The sequence below is a fragment of the Abramis brama genome (assembly GCF_963993115.1).
Source record: "Abramis brama genome assembly, chromosome: 20".
In the NCBI taxonomy this organism is placed as follows: domain Eukaryota; kingdom Metazoa; phylum Chordata; class Actinopteri; order Cypriniformes; family Leuciscidae; genus Abramis; species Abramis brama.
This window is the reverse complement of record NC_139982.1, coordinates 6,756,911-6,776,214: the sequence shown is the minus strand read 5'-3', so window position 1 is coordinate 6,776,214 and position 19,304 is coordinate 6,756,911. Positions and strand designations below refer to the sequence as shown.

Here is a 19,304-nt window from a genome sequence, read left to right as displayed (position 1 = left end):
TTCAAACTGACCAATCAGATAATTACAACTTCCCCCGCCGCACTAAAGGTGTGACAATTCATCGACCCCCAAAGTATAAACATTTTGGCCTACAGGCCTAGATCACTATCAGCCTCTCTGTGCCTTTAGGAACTCCAAACGGTCATTGTGGTAGAAAGAGGGGGTAGAAAAACAGTCAAGATAATTTTCAATTCTACAATGTATTGTATTTTTGTATTAACTAACATGAACAAATAATGATCAATACATTTGTTACTGTATTTGTTCATCTTTGTTAACGTTAGTTAATCAAAGTACAGCTGTTCATTGTTTGTTCAACAATGTTGTTAAGATTTTAATAAAGTATTAATGGTGAAATTAGCATTACCAAAGATTAATAAATGCTGTATAAGTGCAGTTCATTATTAGTTCATGCTAACTAATGTAATTAACTAATGTTAACTAATGAACCTTATTGTAAAGTGTAACCGAAATGTGTTTGTGACTGATCTACAGTCTTCAGGATAATGATTTTAAATAGAGAGAGTCACTTTGCATTGTCAGCACATGCTTCAGTGCTCTGAGAGTGTTTATAGTGCTGTGAGTTTAACACTTCATGACTGAGAGCAGAACACAATCTTCATCATCACACAAGACTAAACTACAGCAATGAACACAATCAACATCTTCATCTGGACCATTGCACTGTTTATTCAAGGTTTGTGTAATACAGCTTTTACAATGATTATTAATTATCTTAATATGTGAAATATATTTATCATATACTGTATATCATCATATATATCTGTAGCGGCACGAGGATGGGATGGAATGATTTCAAGCATAAAATGATCTCTGCTAACGACTACGCCACCCTGGAATCTTGCCAGGGACAATAAAATATAGTTTGTTATTTAAGGACACACAGGTTCGTCCACAGTAAGGCGGCAGGAGACGTGGGTACAAAAATATAAATTTGTTTTATTAAAGATAAATAATCAATATAAAATGCACAAACATCAACAGCACTCAATGTAGACAATTTTGTGGTTCCACAAGCACACATGGAGCGACCTGAGTCAGCAGGACAGGAGCCGAGGCAGAGCAGTGGATAAGGGCACATAAGGCCTCCACGACAAGTCGCCTTTTCCGTACGCCTGTGCATATACACTCACACCAGTACACACACACTCACACCACTCAGCACACCACACTCGTGAGGGAGACCACCACCAACAATCCGCCCCTGCTTTGTGCACTCAGCTCCTGGAACAGAAGTGTCACTGTTGAAACACACTCAGAACTGTCACTGTTGAAACACACTCAGAACTGTCACTCCAAGAGACAGAAATTGGAGTAGAGATGTTCAGTTTCACGTTAAACATATTACAAAATTCTGAGTCAAAATACAAAATAAAAACTAATAACAACGAAAAGAAAACTTTCCTGGTGTCACAAGACACGGAGACAACCCCGAAATAAAGGGCTCACATGGAGGCACACACACTAAAATAAACACAAAGGACAGTGTTTTCAGTCCTTTGTCCACAGCGGATCAAAGCAACAGCAAAAGCAGCAAAGCAACAGCGCCTCCAGAAGTAGTCCCACGCAGTCAACCGCACGGAAACTAATCGGTGGTGCAGATGCGACCCATTGGTCCGTACTACATCTACGAATTTACAAATAAACAATCAGACAAACTCTGTGATTTAACTGCTAACCATTAATAAAAGCTGTTTCTCTCAACAGATTGCCATTTAACCTAGGCGCAAATTTAAAACTACATACCTTTTAGGTGCGATCTCTGGGGACCAACTCAGTCAGACAGACAACATGCATGTGGGCTCATCCCATCTATCAGGTGGACAGCGTGCGCGTCGGCAATAACTAAGCATTCCGGGCATGAAGTATAAACAACCATACTTTGACCATCAAGGGTACAACCTCAGCCGAATGCCAGCCGCGAAAGCTTGCATGTCGCCCTGAAAATAAGCTAATGTTAGCTACAGTATGCCATTGATCGGCCAGCTCACAACACCCAACATACCTGAATGACGACACGGGAAGGGGCGGTGCCTCATGACACCATACACTCTAACCAGCTTGTTTATATGCGCTATTACAGCTCACTGATAGGACGAGCTCAAATGAATTAATCAGCCACCTGCAGGCAGGATATATTTCATTAGACCTGCCACAATCTACCCCTCCCTTTTGTATCGTCGCCCCGACGATAAGCAACCCTCGCTACTCAATTCCAGGGCCTAAAGAGGGCAGAACCACATTAGACACAGAAGTCACGCACTTAAAATCATTAACGAGAACAAGTGATACACGAGTCCTCCAACATGACAGCTAAGTGACGAGAAACAAGTGATGCACGAGTCCTCTTAACATGACGGCTAAATGACAAGAAACAAGTGATACACAAGTCCTCTAACATGATTAAAAACACGAGTAAGGCACTTGTTACAGGTCCTCTGCCTTTACGGCTACTCATGGCGGCTAAATGACGAGAAACAAGTGATACACGAGTCCTCTTACATGACGGCTAAAATGACGAGAAACAAGTGATACACAAGTCCTCTAACATGACAAAAATCGTGAGTAAGGCACTGGTTACAGGTCCTCTGCCTTTACGGCTACTCATGGCGGCTAAATGACGAGAAACAAGTGATACACAAGTCCTCTAACGTGACTAAAATCGTGAGTAAGGCACTGGTTACAGGTCCTCTGCCTTTACGGCTACTCATGGCGGCTAAATGACGAGAAACAAGTGATACACGAGTCCTCAGCCATGACTAAATATGGTTATATTTAAAAACTCAAACCACTCACCGTGCATGAGCTCGACAAACTTAAATACGCTCCCCGTGTCGATCAACACGGTATTTAAAATCCACCCAACCGTTTAAAAGGATGGGGACCTGACAACCCTACAACCGGGTAACGCCCAGGCCTTTTCTTTAACACAGCCTCTCCTTGTCTGCCTTCTTAACTGAGCCCCAAGTTCCCAGAGTAAACGACACTTACCACCGCCGACAGGAGATCCCGGGTAAAAGAGAAAATTCTCCACAATCCAGACAGACGCTGCTGCTTTGCTTTACAAAAAAACACAAGAAAACACAAAACACCAAATATAAACCAATATAATTACCCACGTCTCCACCTGGCAACTGTGGAATCCTGCCGACTATACGCCAGAATGTAGCGGCACGAGGATGGGATGGAATGATTTCAAGCATAAAATGATCTCTGCTAACGACTACGCCACCCTGGAATCTTGCCAGGGACAATAAAATATAGTTTGTTATTTAAGGACACACAGGTTCGTCCACAGTAAGGCGGCAGGAGACGTGGGTACAAAAATATAAATTTGTTTTATTAAAGATAAATAATCAATATAAAATGCACAAACATCAACAGCACTCAATGTAGACAATTTTGTGGTTCCACAAGCACACATGGAGCGACCTGAGTCAGCAGGACAGGAGCCGAGGCAGAGCAGTGGATAAGGGCACATAAGGCCTCCACGACAAGTCACCTTTTCCGTACACCTGTGCATATACACTCACACCAGTACACACACACTCACACCACTCAGCACACCACACTCGTGAGGGAGACCACCACCAACAATCCGCCCCTGCTTTGTGCACTCAGCTCCTGGAACAGAAGTGTCACTGTTGAAACACACTCAGAACTGTCACTGTTGAAACACACTCAGAACTGTCACTCCAAGAGACAGAAATTGGAGTAGAGATGTTCAGTTTCACGTTAAACATATTACAAAATTCTGAGTCAAAATACAAAATAAAAACTAATAACAACGAAAAGAAAACTTTCCTGGTGTCACAAGACACGGAGACAACCCCGAAATAAAGGGCTCACATGGAGGCACACACACTAAAATAAACACAAAGGACAGTGTTTTCAGTCCTTTGTCCACAGCGGATCAAAGCAACAGCAAAAGCAGCAAAGCAACAGCGCCTCCAGAAGTAGTCCCACGCAGTCAACCGCACGGAAACTAATCGGTGGTGCAGATGCGACCCATTGGTCCGTACTACATCTACGAATTTACAAATAAACAATCAGACAAACTCTGTGATTTAACTGCTAACCATTAATAAAAGCTGTTTCTCTCAACAGATTGCCATTTAACCTAGGCGCAAATTTAAAACTACATACCTTTTAGGTGCGATCTCTGGGGACCAACTCAGTCAGACAGACAACATGCATGTGGGCTCATCCCATCTATCAGGTGGACAGCGTGCGCGTCGGCAATAACTAAGCATTCCGGGCATGAAGTATAAACAACCATACTTTGACCATCAAGGGTACAACCTCAGCCGAATGCCAGCCGCGAAAGCTTGCATGTCGCCCTGAAAATAAGCTAATGTTAGCTACAGTATGCCATTGATCGGCCAGCTCACAACACCCAACATACCTGAATGACGACACGGGAAGGGGCGGTGCCTCATGACACCATACACTCTAACCAGCTTGTTTATATGCGCTATTACAGCTCACTGATAGGACGAGCTCAAATGAATTAATCAGCCACCTGCAGGCAGGATATATTTCATTAGACCTGCCACATATCATTTTTGTTTGTGTTTTCTTTCAGAGTGTAAAGGACAGATCACTGTAACTCAGAGTCCATCAATAACAGCAGTTCAACCAGGAGAAGAAGTCAGAATAAAGTGTAAATCCAGCAGTAATGTGTATATGTCTAGTGGTCTTTATCATCATTTAGCCTGGTACTCACAGAAACCTGGAGAAGCTCCTAAACTCCTCATATATTATGCAACATACCGTTATACTGGAACTCCATCTAGATTCAGAGGCAGTGGATCTGGCAGAGATTTTACTCTGACCATCAGTGGAGTCCAGACTGAAGATACAGGAGATTATTACTGTCAGAGTTATCACAGTGGTCCAGTGTTCACACAGTGATAAAGAGTCGTACAAAAACCTCTGTCAGTCAGACGTCACAGTGACTGCACTGATACAGCTGAGAGAAACTGCAGCTGCTGATGGAGGATCACAAAGCCATGTCATCTTTATTTATATAGCACTTTTTACAATAAAGATTGTTTCAAAGCAGCTTTACAGTGATAACAGGAAAATAATGCAACAAAGTTTGTTTCTTCTGTACAGCAGATCTAGAAGAAAATATCGTCCTAGTCCAGCTGAAGTAAGTTCGGTGGTAGTTAACTTTTGTTGTAAAAACGTTATTAATGTAGTTCATTTATATACAGTGCTTAGCATAAGTGAACACACCCAAGCTAAAGGTGACTAAAAAGAGGACTAAAACATATTTTGCAAATTGATCTTAATGCCTTAATAATTAATAATAATAAAAAAGAGATATTGATTGAGTTTACCCCCTATATGTTAATTAATGCATTGTAACGACACTAGCTCAAATAAAGGGGATATTAATAATTAATCAGGGATTTGATTAACATGTCGCATACAGATTAAAATAACCCAAACAGGGAATAAATTGCCAATGTATCTGTATCCGTACTGATAATTAACTACAATGAATTGTAACCAATTATCAATACAAATAGGCTCAAATTGATCAATTATATAAATAAATAATGAATTACAACGAATTATAGACCCGAGACCCGATAACAATCTCTCTGAAGCTTTCCCCACATGACTCGTGGGGAAAGGTCTGTTGTTCTGGAGACCCTCAGCGGGCCCATAAAAAGGGTCAGGGGGCAATTTGACCTAGACTCTCTGGCGTTAGGCCATGATTTGCATCTGACAAGTCAGGAGGTTGAAAGCTTTAGGAATCTTAGCAAAAATGTGTTCATTGTTTGCAGAAAGAAAGAATCATGAATCTAGTCCATACGCTACAGCATTGATTATCAAACATGTACTAACATGTAGTTAAGGCTTCTGTTATTCATGTATGAATCCTTATGACTCCTGTCGTAGTTAAGGATAGCTCTTCATTGGTTCATGATTAGTTCATATCTTACTATTAGGTATTAGAATATGATTATTCATGTACTGTTATTGTAAAGGGTTGCCTAAGATATGCCTAAGAGTTTCTCCTATTACAGTATTGCTTTGGTTAGAAAACACATGCTAAAATCATAAATGTGATCAAGTTTTATCAGTGTAATGATTGTTGGATAACTATAATGTATGGCAGAATAGCACTTTTGGGAGCACTTCAACTCGGCGCAGTAAAAAGTCACGCCTGATCCTCTTCCTCTCACTTCTGTCAAGAGGAAGAGGATCAGGCGTGACTTTTTACTGTGCCGAGTCGAAGTACTCCCAAAAGTGCTATTCCGCCATACATTATAGTTATCCTTTTTAACCCGCTTAGAAAAGCGCCACGTTTTATTTTGTGTCACCATACTTGGTTGGATAACTACTCGTGTAACTGTTTTTAAATAGGGAAAACGTTGATGTGTTTGGTCACTTCTAAATTCATTGCTGTTAGATACCATTGAATATACTGGGCTAAGCTTAGTGCTATCAAAGTGTCACCGCGCGCTAGAGCGATTAAGTGCACGCACTGAGATGAGAGAGGTATGTATCAACTCGTCTTAGTTAAGGGAATAACATAGTTTAATATGAAAAAATGGTTGAGTGTCCCTTTAAGTAATGCTTTTTAATTCGATTTTTTGCTAAGCAAAATATAGCCGCTCTGGAGTAAACAGTGATGTTATCGTCCAGCTCAGTTCAGTTCTCATATAGTCAATAGCCGCTTTCCGACCGGAGGGATTTTTGCAGTTCCTAGAACCTAACGTTCATATAACCCTTTTATTCTCGTGTTCCGACCGGACTAAGTTGGGGATTTTTTAGTTCCTCAGACCGTAGTTCCTAGAACTCTTTTAGTACCTAGTCTAGAGCGAGGACTTTTTTAGTTCCCTTTCACTAGATCTACGTTGATTGGTTCAACTTATAAGTCACGCCGACTGTCCACACGGAACTTGCAGCGCGCTGTCTGCCATACCTGGCTGTGTGTTTTCGCAAAACATAAGCTACTACGAGAATGGACGGAATGCTGAACTCTGAAAAGTGGACTGATGCTGAGGTGCAGGCTCTGCTGGCCATGTACACCACCGAAGAGGTGCAGAAGGACCTGGAAGGATCCACAAGAAATATTAAAATCTTCGGGAAAATATCCACGGAGCTAGCGCAAATGGGGGTTTACCACACGGCCAAGCAGTGCAGAGAGAAGGTGAAGAAGCTTAAACAAGGCTACAAGAAGATAAAGGACCACAACAACCAGAGTGGTGCAAATCGTAAAACAAGCAAGTGGTACGCCACACTGGACGCTATTCTAGGCCACCGTCCAGCATACTCTGGTAACGCCAACACGAGGGACTCCGCAACCGGGTTGTTGGAGACGATCGTCGGCCCCGAGAACACTGAACCGTTGGATCAGAGTCTTCAAGGTTAGTACTCATTTTATACTAATCAGACTGTAAAGAAAGTCTGCCTTACAGGTTGAGAAATGTAAAAGATGCGCAGAATAATATAAGCCAATAATAGGTTGCTTGATTTCAATTGTTTGATAGCTAGCTTTGTCGAATCGCATATTAACACCACACGGTCCTTTAGAAATATGGGTCTAATTTAAGAGCAGGTTGTTTCTTGCCTACCTTATCCGTGTCATCTGTTATGCAGCTATAACGGGTTTTTTTTATACACTTCTGATCCTAAAATGTTTCTTTTGTTAGCTACTACACCAGAACCCGTGGCCAGTTTCCTGCTGGATCCAGTCGCACCAGAACAGAGTTTCTGTGTCTCTCCTGTTGGCACCAGTACCCCCCGTCGCCCTACACCAGGTAATTGAATTATAGGCCTATTGCACTGCATATAGAATAATGTAGTCTACTCAATAATAATGTAAGAGTGTAATACATAAAATAAAAACAACAAACCACAAACATATCATTTACTCCTAGCAATTTATGTACTATGTATCTCTCTTCACACTCCCTGTCTTATCCAGCAAAGAGAAAGAGGCCTGACTCCAGTATCCTTTCAGCGGTGGAAAACCTGCTGGAGTCAGATGCTGAGCTGCGGAGGGACAGTGATTCCCACTTTGGTGAAATTCTAGAATTTCTAAAAGACTAAGCCAAAACAGATGCTGAGGAGCGTGCAGTTTTGGTGGCAAGGGAGGAAGTGATGAAGTGCTTCCAGACTCACTGGATGGAGAGTCTCCTATGCAGCGTCAACAGACTGGCACCCAGGCAGGAGGGCCTGTAGTCAACACTTTACTTTTTTAAAGATGTGTGTGGTTTCTGCACTTGTAAATAATTTTGCCGCACATATATATACTTGTAAATAGTTCATATGTACATACGTGTGTAACCTGCGTCGCGGTGACAGTGCAACCCTCACTTACCAACAATGAGTTATGCAAATGAGCATGAAGGAAGCACACCGCTTCAAGATTTGGACCAGTGACCAGAAGACCAGACTCGCTCAAGAGACTGTGTCAACAGCAAGGGGAGAAAGAATTTGTGACAACACTCGTTGCGTTAGAAAATTTGGTATGATGTATTTAAGGAATTTAAATAATAAAGCAGTGAAATTTAAAACATCACATCACACAGGAGAAAAAAAAAAAAAAAAAAAAAAAAAAAAAAATATATATATATATATATATATATATATATATATATATATATATATATATATATATATATAATGACCAGAACATCAAGGATTTGCCGTGGAACAAATAAATGTAACCTTATTATAACCCTATTTTATTTTTCCTATTTAGTTTATAATTATTATTGTTTCTCTCTTTTTTAATGACCTATTTAGTTTCAAGCTAATACATTTAATTGACCCTTATTCTATTAATATATATGTATATAATTTATTTGGTTACCCATTTATACAAATTGTTTCTACTTGGCTTATTTAATGGTAAGTATACGGTTTAAATTCGAATATAATCCTTCCAAATGATAACCCTTTGAGAATTACCTTTTCTCTCGTTCTCCAAGAAAAAAAAATAAAGAAAAAAAATATATATAAAATCAAAATTAAATGAAATGAAATACAATAGAATTTGAAAGAAAAGAAAAATAACAGCAGAGAAAATAAAATCACAGGTCAAATTAACTGCTTAAATAGCAGTCTCAATATAATTCAGATTCCTCTTTTTTTATACACTAATTTTCAGTTCCAGTTCAAATGCCGCTCCCACGAGATCCTTCTTCTGCAATGTATCTCAGATCAACACAGTTCAATTCAGAAGACGTGTGCACAATCCTACCACTCCGTTCGTTCCTTGATTCACAAGCTCGGTCCTTCCTTATATGGGCAAATGGCTCGCCAGTTCCCGCTCGCAACGGTTTTTTTCCCGATGTGAAGCAAGCAGGGACAATTCACATACAATTCTTCAAAATCGTCCGATGTCCAGGAAATGTGCAGCATCCGACTCAGAAATGACAAAAAGTAGAAGAAAAAACAAGAAAAAGGGGAAAAGGAAAGAAAGAAAAGACCCAACCTTGCAAAGACAAGGCCAAAAATACAATTAGACATTCCTTTCAAAAATATACATCATTAGAGCAGTTAGTCTGCATAACAACATTCAACATTTTTTCTTTTACTGCAATTACGTCTTACTTTAGCACATATAGTTTATGTATGTGCAAAGAGCTATTTTTCCGATGACGCACTTCTGCCCGTAGAACATGTGCGTCATGATTGCGCATTAACTCATAGCTCAAATACACGACGAAATTCGTTAAAATAACCTCTATTAACCATTCAAGGTGACTTTTAACTCTGAAACATTAATTATTCAACACATACACTCTTCCCATTATAAACAAAAGGGTCAACTCTTTTACATACAACTGTGTATAACATCAGAATTTAGTAATTCAATACCATTTATCAAGCATTTTACACACACAAAAAAAAATGAATTACAACACTCATCAAGAGAACTCAATTCTCGGCTATGAAGGGCAAAACTATGGAGGTATTTTTGGTGCAAAACTACTGAACGCCTGTGACAGTGAAATTTGTAGTTGTAGAGAATAGCCACACATGTGTATCAGTAAATTTGAAGTGACAGAGAGAAATGTTTTAAGAGTTGCAAACTTGTAGACTTTTTTTTATCTTCCACAAACACAACACACCAGTTACACCTTCTCAAATTCTTCATTGCAGGTGCACAAATCCTATTCTACAAATCACAAATTAAGAAACTCATATGCTCACATTTTTGCTACAGTTGCTGCAGTGAATATGGTGCAAAACGCATTTACACACCTGCATAAAAAAAAGTTGAAGTCACAGAGAAATTTTGCTCATCTGCACATCAGTATGTGAATTCATCCAATGAGAGTTGCACACTTGTAGAATATTTTCTCACAAATGTCTTGTATATTTTTCTAGCACAAACACAAGTACATAACTACAGCTGCTTGAATCTGCTGCGACGAATCTCAAATACTGTTTTTCGCTTTCAAGTGACAAGTTTCGCGCGCTCTCCCTTTTGCACCAAGTGCACCGTGAAATGCATTCTAGTTCACGCTCCTCGTTTCTCAGCAGGTTTAATGGATTATTTCGAAAAAGGTAAATATAGTTTCAGCGCGAACTTAAACTACAATTGTGTATCGTTTTTTTAAATTCATAATGTTTTTATTAATTCGTCACTGACTGAATGATTGCTGGCATTCACTTCGTGTAGGCCTATATGTATACAGTGTGTAGTTTTACCCTACTGATGTCGGTGTCGTTGCAATAGTAATCCTGCTCAATACGAGAGGTGCGTTTTCAGCCAAGCACACACACCAGACATTTGGTGCGAGTGCTTGGCTGAGGAGCCACTGGTGCGAAGCTGCTATCTAATCTGCGGGATTATGACTGAACGCCTCTAATCAGAATCCCGCCTAGAAGGAACAATGTTTTTTTGAGGCTCTGCTCCACTACAAAAGCTCTGCAACAAGTGATCCGAAATCAAGAATCAAAAACTGCTGTAATAACTCTGGTTAAAATAACAACATTATGACAACAAATATTTGGTTTTTAATAATTATTTCCTATAGTATACTGACTCAAAACCTTTGATTGCGCGTGTGTTAATCAGTCCCTGTAACATCCAAACAAGATTTAATGTTAGATCTGTCATTTATGTGATCAAAAGGCTACTAAATCATAGACAAATACAATCTAAAAATTATCTTCAGTTATGTAAATCTTTATGTAAAATTAGTAAAATAAGCATTTATGTGTGTAATGTAAAGTGTTGACAAAAGCTTAGGCCAAATGGATGATATTTTAGCACACATTCAGCACACACACGGCTATCTGATGTGTTTTCATCTGGAACGCATAGGCGGAAATCGCGGGGGGGTCGGGGGGGTCCGGACCCCCCCTATCTGAGGGTTGTCCCCTCCTAAAAATATAATTAAAATATGTGTATTGTAAATAATATAATGATATATATTTAAAATAACTGTTTAAGTAGTAAAACAATAAAAATGCAAACGGGGCAACAAAAAAAAAAAAAAAAAACGTTTTAACATTTTGAGTCCCCCTCCCTTCCCTCACAGTGCTTTGGTCCACTGCCTGCTCCCCTTTTACCTCATCACAAACAGAAACACAAATAGTGGGAGAGAACAAGGTTTTTCAGTTGTGAAACTCCAGTAAGTCAAGGCTATTTTATTCACTTAAATTTTTTTTTTAATGATAAGCAATGTACTTTTGTCACCGATGTAGTCCGCCTCGCTATGTTGGTGACCTTGTTTTATACAGTCTGTGCGTTTACCGCGATTGTTTAAAACCGTTCCCTCACACACACCAATAAAGTGTAACTTACACATGCGTGTAGGCCTAACGTCTTGTAGATTAGACAAGTGCGGGTGCGCATTTACATTTTCACGCTTTCACTGTGTGATTTAGTCAGTTTATATCATTTAATATAGTTAATCTAATATAATATCACACAAAGAGTGCAGTTTTCTCCAGATATTAACATGATAATAAATGTGATTTAATAAATTGATAAATGAAAAGTTTACTTTTAGACACCATATTGCCTGTTTTAACTCTATTTCGCCAACGAAAATATTTGAAAACTAAGCCATAGCACTGTATTTGCGTCTCTGAGAAACACACGAGGTGTTTCCTTACTGAATTATGAATCAGCTTTTTGAACGAATCAGTTGAATCTCAATGACTCACTTATTACCAATGAATTGCTGCCACCTACTGGCAGTTTTAATTACACATTTACATGATCTTTTCATGTTTTAAATAATTTTATATATCAATATTCAACGTTTTATGTTTTAAACAAAACATTATGTCTGTGTAAATAAAAGCATCTAAATGCCATTTCAAATGCAGCTTCTGTGTTTCCTTTCCATTGCAAATATTTTGTTGATACTTATTTAATTTGATTGGTAACAGCCCTATTGTGTCTTATTATTATAATTAAATTTAATTTAATTAAATGTATGAAATTGACACAAAAGATGATGCATGCATATAATTAGGTTTAAAAATACATTTATAAAGATAAAAATGCCAATGAAGGTAAACATCTATTGAAACTTATTGGAAAAATGATTTCTGTCACTGCTGTGAACTGACCGCCACACAGAATATAAGAATATCAAAAACTTTAGGAGTCGGCTGTCCACGGCAGTCCTAAACATGCCAAGTTACCAGCACAATAACACACTCAGCAAAATATCGTTATCGATAAAATCCCTGAAAATATAGAGATCATTTTTTGTCAATTTCGCACAGCAATGAAGAATATTTTGGTCAATTTAGTCAGCTTTATCAATGAACCAGAGAGAAACTTTGAAAAGAAGGATAATGGCACGGTCTCCATGCTAGCTACACTAATAATAGTAGTAAGGCTTTCCTCTGTGTACTACACATATCCATAGAAAGTACAATTTTGCCTGTATTATTGGTGTCCCCTTCAAAAATTGCTCTTGAGGAAAGTTATGTTAATTGTCCCCCCCAACATTTAGATGAAATTTACGCCCCTGTCTGGAAGATGTATTTCTAAGAGTTTCATCTGTCGTACTGTACGTCTGTCAAATGTCCCCTGTCAAATATTAAACACACATTTAGGAAACGTCTATGTTGCATTTGGTTACGAGTGAATCTGCACTTTTTATAAACAAACGTTTATCAGATGTTTGTTCACAGTTAAAGCAATGCTGTCAAGAAAACGATGTTTAACCCTTGTGCATCTTATGGCATCTTGTCTTTTTTTTGTGTGATAATTTTGCCTGTGTTAATGCCAACTGCAAAAATGTTGGTACAGGTGTGTATTTGTATTGGAATTTTACTATTTCACCCCCATTTCCTTTTAAAAAATCTGTTTTGCACTTGTAACACAAAATACTTCCTCTCAGGACCTTTTGGACAAAAATGTCCACATTGAAACCCTTTAAAACTGCAATTTTTAATCCCAGGGCCATTTAACTATAAAATTATGCAATCTTTGTTAACAGGCTTTCATTCTGTTGGCAAGGCTTCAAAAGTTTAATTTTTTAAATATTTTACCAGATGGTGCCATTTTTTCAGGTTTGGCCTATAAAGCAAATACTCACTTTATTCCTGTTTTCTGCTTTGGCATATTATTGAGCTAATTGGATAAATTATGCAGTGATAATTGTGTGGGTGTGTTGGTATGGATGTCAGAGTATGTGTGTAATAAAATGTGTGTGTGTGTGTGTGTGTGTGTGTGTGTGTGTGTGTGTGTGTGTGTGTGTGTGTGTGTGTGTGATCTTTCAATCTGCTGTGTTTGCTGCAACATTCAATAAAGCTTCTCAACAAGTTCACTTTGTGTCTGACAACATCATTCAACTAACAGATGAAGATGCAGGTGCTTTTCAGAAGGTTGATGTAGCAGTAAATGTCAAATAAAGCTCTTGGGGTTTGAACATGGTCTCTGGAGACAGAGCTGCTCTATTCTGAGAGGATCACAATCACTCCACCCTGACAATGCAAATGGGCTTTTCAGTCTCACTCTTTGATTGGTTACATGATCTGGACTGGAACACTTTCACTTCTGCTTTAGTGAAGCAGCGCAGACAAACTGATCATTTATAGGAGATTAAAAACTTTATTATACAAAAATATCATAAAAATATCAACAACAAAAATAAAAAAAATAAAAAAATAACCAAGAATGTGACAGTAATTGTTACATAATCATTACATTTATAGACAATGGTGTAAATATATATGAAAATGTTATGAAAATCATAACTAATACATGATCACAAATTCAGTGTGTTGTTAATAAATGTTAATATCATAGTGTATTTGTTCATTGTTCATACATGTTTATATTAAAGTGTATTTGTTAATTTTATAATAAAAACCCTTGGTTGAATGTGTGTTTCACTGCCAGTTTCTGCCCAGCCGACTCTCAGCCAGATCTGTCTTACAGTGCCTGGGCCAGACCTGGGCCATATCAGTCAATAAGAGTCGCTTTACAGGGTGTGGGCCACATCTGGGCCAGAGGAAGCTCTGTGTGTCCATGTTCAGTGTGTTGGGCCAGTTTTGGGCCGGGGACCCAGCCAGAAGTGGAGGTGGGCCAGGCAAAGTTTGCTCTCTGGTCTGCTGTTATCAACTCAAGAGTGAACCAGAATCATGTTGCTCTAGTGATGGAGAAACAAAGCTTTTAGAAACCATTGAACCGATTGATTTGCATAATGATTCACTGTATTGAAGCTCTGGAAACGCCACACACTGGTCAGAACAGCGGAAACTCAGCATAAAAACACCTTTTACACACCAAATGCAAATGTTTTTATTTAAAGTCTAATCTATTCAGTGCAATTACCAAATCATCTAATACCAGTAAATATGAAATGTCTTTATAATATGTGTTAGTTTATTAAATTGAAGGGCTTGTTTTGTTTGTTTTATGGAGAGCTTGGTAATCAGACCAATTAGACACTTTTAACTACAACTCCTTTTTTATTATAAAAATGTGTCAATAAACATTAATAATTAAAAAACTGATCTGAGATCAGGTGAAATGAAATAGACACTGGTTCATGTGTTCACAGAGATCATCGCCCCCTAGTGACGAACCAGTGACATTTGGAAACAGTGATGACATGAAGCCAGTGCTGCCAGATTTGGGCAGTTTTGAGTTTGATTGTGCTGGTAAAAATTGGTTTGGCGGTTTTCAAACACCTGCATTTTATAGACTAATTGGTTAATAAACAAAACTCAAGTGTGCATGTAGTCCATAAAATCAGTCATCATGATGTGTAAATACACCGGCCCACTGCAGATCTGATTCAGCCAATCAGAGATCAGCAATCAGACGTGATCATTCATGACTGACGGGTTTTTAGTGAGATCATTTGTAGCTGTATATTCGAGTGATCAGTGTGTCAAAGTGGCATAAATATACAGTTGTATCTACAGTAAAGAGTGGGAGAGTGACCCAACTCTCTAAGCGTGGATTACACCTGGTGGGACTCGAAGGCTCTTTATGAATATAACTGTAGCTCTGAGAGCACAGTTGAATGACTTCATTGAAATGGAGTATGGGACTATGACTCCTGTCCATCATCATGTGCACACTGGCCTGATCAGGACATCTGCAACTTCTAAACCGTCCAGACTGCGCTCTACTCGTCCCGACCGCTGCTGGAAGAGGTTTCAATCATTCATCAGTTTTGGCTGTGCTAATTTCTGTTATGATCTACAATGTGCACTTCAAGAAAGATGTACTCGTTCTGTTTAAAGTTAAAGCACAACACAAAGGTAAGCTCATTATTATTATTGTAGTTATTTTTTCTGAACACGAATGACACATTTTCGGCTTTAAGTGTGTGTGAGGCTTTTAAAGTCTGTTAATTTCTAGAAATGAAGTTCACCCGCAGGGGAACCGCCTAACTCATCTGCAAACTCGACCGGGAGAAACAAGCGTCTTTTAGAGGAAATGTTCTCTTTTATAAAGATATTATCTTGCTAGAGAATATTCTCCTTTGGAAATAAAGGAAGTGTTGAAGTGCCCAGAGAAACTCTCTTGCTGACAGATAGGGAACTCAGAAATATTAAAGATCTGTCCTCTAGTGGTGAAGGATGGAAGTGCAGTTAAAGAGATTGACTTTCCTACAGTTCGATTACATTGTAGTGGCAAGTTTTACAGGAACAAGCACCACTCACATTTTCTCCACATTTGTGTCCGGTTTAGTAAGTGATATAAGATTGTGTTACATGTTTACTTACATCATAATAAATGAATAAAGTGTGTGAAAGGTTTGATATTGTGTAGTTTGTGATCCTCCATCAGCAGCTGCAGTTTCTCTCAGCTGTATCATATTTCCCTGATGTAAAGTTTTTTAAAGTTGTGAAGTTGTTTTTATTGTCCGGCGCCTTGGCTATGAAGAAGGCTTCTTTTGATGAGCTTGATAAACCAAAATGGTACCGTCTCAAGAAACTTCTTAGCAACGTTAGAAGTTCTTTGAAATTGCAAAGTAAAAAATGAGTATGTTTTGGTTGTCAAATAACCCTTGTGGAGGTTTTTTATTGTGTGGTTGTCTTTTACTCTTTTTCATGGCACCTTTGAAATTTAGCACATTAAATATAAATGGGTGTCGTGAGGCTTTGAAAAGGACTAGTCTTTTTGAGTATATTTTTATGAAGAAGAGTAGTGTTGTTTTTCTACAAGAAACACACACGGATGTTAATAATCAAATCCAGTGGCAGAGTGGATGGAATGGACAGGTTGTTTTGAGTCATGGTTCAAGTAACAGTGCAGGAGTGGCTATTCTTCTTGGAGCTGAGTTTAAGGAACAAAATGTGAGCGTTTTTGAAGTTCTACCAGGTAGAATGCAGAGAGTAGATGTTGCGTTACATGGGCTCGATTTTTCATTTTTCAATGTATATGCCCCCAATATTGGGACTGAACGTATACTTTTCTTTGGGAAACTTCATACAGCATTAAGCAGTGTCCCACAGGGGAGAATTATTGTTTTGGCTGGAGATTTTAACTGCACTTTAGATCACACAGTGGACAGAAATCATGAAGAACCTCATAGGCCGTCAGCAGAAGTTTTTAGAAAATTGATCATTTATCAGGATCTCGTGGATGTTTGGAGAGAAGCTTTTCCTGATGTAAAACAATATACGTGGACAAAAGTAAATTCAAATAGGGTTTCTGCAGCAAGACTTGACAGAATTTATGTTCAAAGAAGTTTTTGTGAAAAGTTTCTTGATAGATCTATTATTCCTACTCCTTTCTCAGACCATCATTATGTGTCTGTCAATATCACTTCTGCACAGAGCACATTTAAATGCCCCTACTGGCGCTTTAGCAATAAGCTTTTGCAGGATCACCACTTTGTGCACTCTTTTACACTTTTCTGGGAGATGTGGAGAGAGAGTAAGTCTCAGTATAAATCCCTGAGTCAGTGGTGGGATATTAGTAAAGTTCAAGTTAAGATGTTTTGCCAGAAGTATACTGCACATAATAAGAATACTCTTGGAAGCGAAATGAGAAAACTTGAACAGGACATTTTGCAGCTGAATATTGAACAATATGATGGAAGTACTGTTGAAGTGTTGGAAACTAGGAAAATTCTTCTCCACAATCTCCTGGAAGAGAAAGCAAAAGAGACTCTGGTTCGGGCAAGGTTTACATCCTTTAATTGCATGGATGCCCCAACATCTTTTTTTTTTCAGTTTGGAGAAGAAAGTTGTTGATAAAAAAACTTTAAGTCGTCTGAAACTTCCTGAAGGAGGTGAAACAACTGATGAACATGAAATAATTGCTCAAGCACTGCTTTTTTATGAAAACCTTTACAAAGCAGAGCCATGTGATGGAGAAATAACAGAAACACTTCTCCAGGATCTACCTCATCTGATGAAGAGTGATAAGGCCAAGCTTGATCAGACTTTGCACTTAAGTGAATTGACTGCTGCTATTACAGACATGTCTTCTGGAAAGGCTCCGGGACTGGATGGCTTAACGGCAGAATTTTATAAGCGGTTTTGGTCAGTGATTGGAGAAGACTTGTTCTCAGTTTTCTTAGAGTGCTTTGAAAGAGGCACCTTACCGCTGAGTCTACGAAGAGCACTTATAACTTTGCTACCCAAGAAGGGTGATCTTGCGGATATAAGAAACTGGCGTCCAGTGTCTTTGCTTGGAGTGGATTACAAGATTCTGTTAAAAGCATTAACTAATAGATTAAAACTCCATATATCGTCAATAATTCACGCAGACCAGTCATTTTGTATTCCAAAACGCACAATATTTGATAATTTGTTTCTGCTTCGTGATTTGATCGCATTTGCCAGAGACAATAATGTTAATGTGGGTTTTTTATCTTTAGATCAGGAGAAAGCTTTTGATCGTGTGGATCATGAGTTTCTGTTTAAATGTTTTGAAGCTTTCGGTTTTGGTTCTGTTTTTAGTTCTTATGTTAAATTATTGTATACTGATATTTATAGTTTCTTAAAAATAAGTGGTTCACTTACAAGACCTTTTTCAGTTGGCAGAGGCATACGGCAGGGATGCAGTATGTCAGGTATTTTATATGCCATAGCCATTGAACCGTTGCTAACTGCTCTGAGGCGTCAACTTTGTGGAGTTTCAACGGCGGGCCTTTTTGTATCAGAGATGGTACCCATTAAACTCAGTGCTTATGCTGACGATGTCACTGTCATAATAAGATCCAATGAAGATGTGTGCAAGCTGGAAGTGGCTCTTGACATGTATCAAAAAGCCAATGGGAGGAAGAAGGTAGGCCTGTTCCCAAACTTCCTCAGCGCTGCCCCTGGAGTTCAGAGGGGTTTAAAGTGCTGGGGGTCTTTCTTGGAACAGAGCAATACATGCAGAAAAACTGGGAAGGCGTTTATGAAAAGGTGGCTGGTCGTTTACAGAAATGGAGATGGATTCTCCCACAATTGTCATACAGAGGAAGGGTTCTTGTTATTAATAATCTAGCAGCGTCTATGCTGTGGCATCGCTTGACTGTTATCGACCCCCCGAAAGAACTACTACAAAAACTACAGAAGGACTTTGTGGGGTTTTTTTGGGATGGTTTCCACTGGCTTCCTTCAGGAATCCTATATTTGCCAGTAAATGAAGGAGGTCAAGGACTGATTGAACTATCAGCTAAAATCAGAGCCATGAGACTAAAATCTGGCCAAAGGCTGCTTTTTTCTAGAGATTTTATCCCTTGGGTGTCTTTTGGACTAACTTTACTAAGATCCCTTTGTAGTAGTGATCTTGATAAGCAACTGTTTTTGATGTCACCGTTTATTGAAAATGTCACATTTGGTGCTAATTTTTATGCATCAGTTTTGAAATCTTGGGA

The 19,304-nt window shown here is 38.7% G+C and overlaps 2 gene segments (V, D, J or C); one reads left to right on the top strand and one right to left on the bottom strand.

Moving 5' to 3' along the window:
- LOC311071458 (Ig kappa chain V-III region MOPC 63-like) overlaps positions 1 to 19,304 on the bottom strand; it is a 178,588-nt gene that overhangs the window by 95,308 nt on the left and 63,976 nt on the right.
- The window catches only part of LOC311071461 (Ig kappa chain V-III region MOPC 63-like), a 38,227-nt gene continuing 19,489 nt past the window's right edge, over positions 567 to 19,304 (top strand). The window contains exons 1-2 of the V gene segment in view: positions 567 to 697; positions 4,607 to 4,920.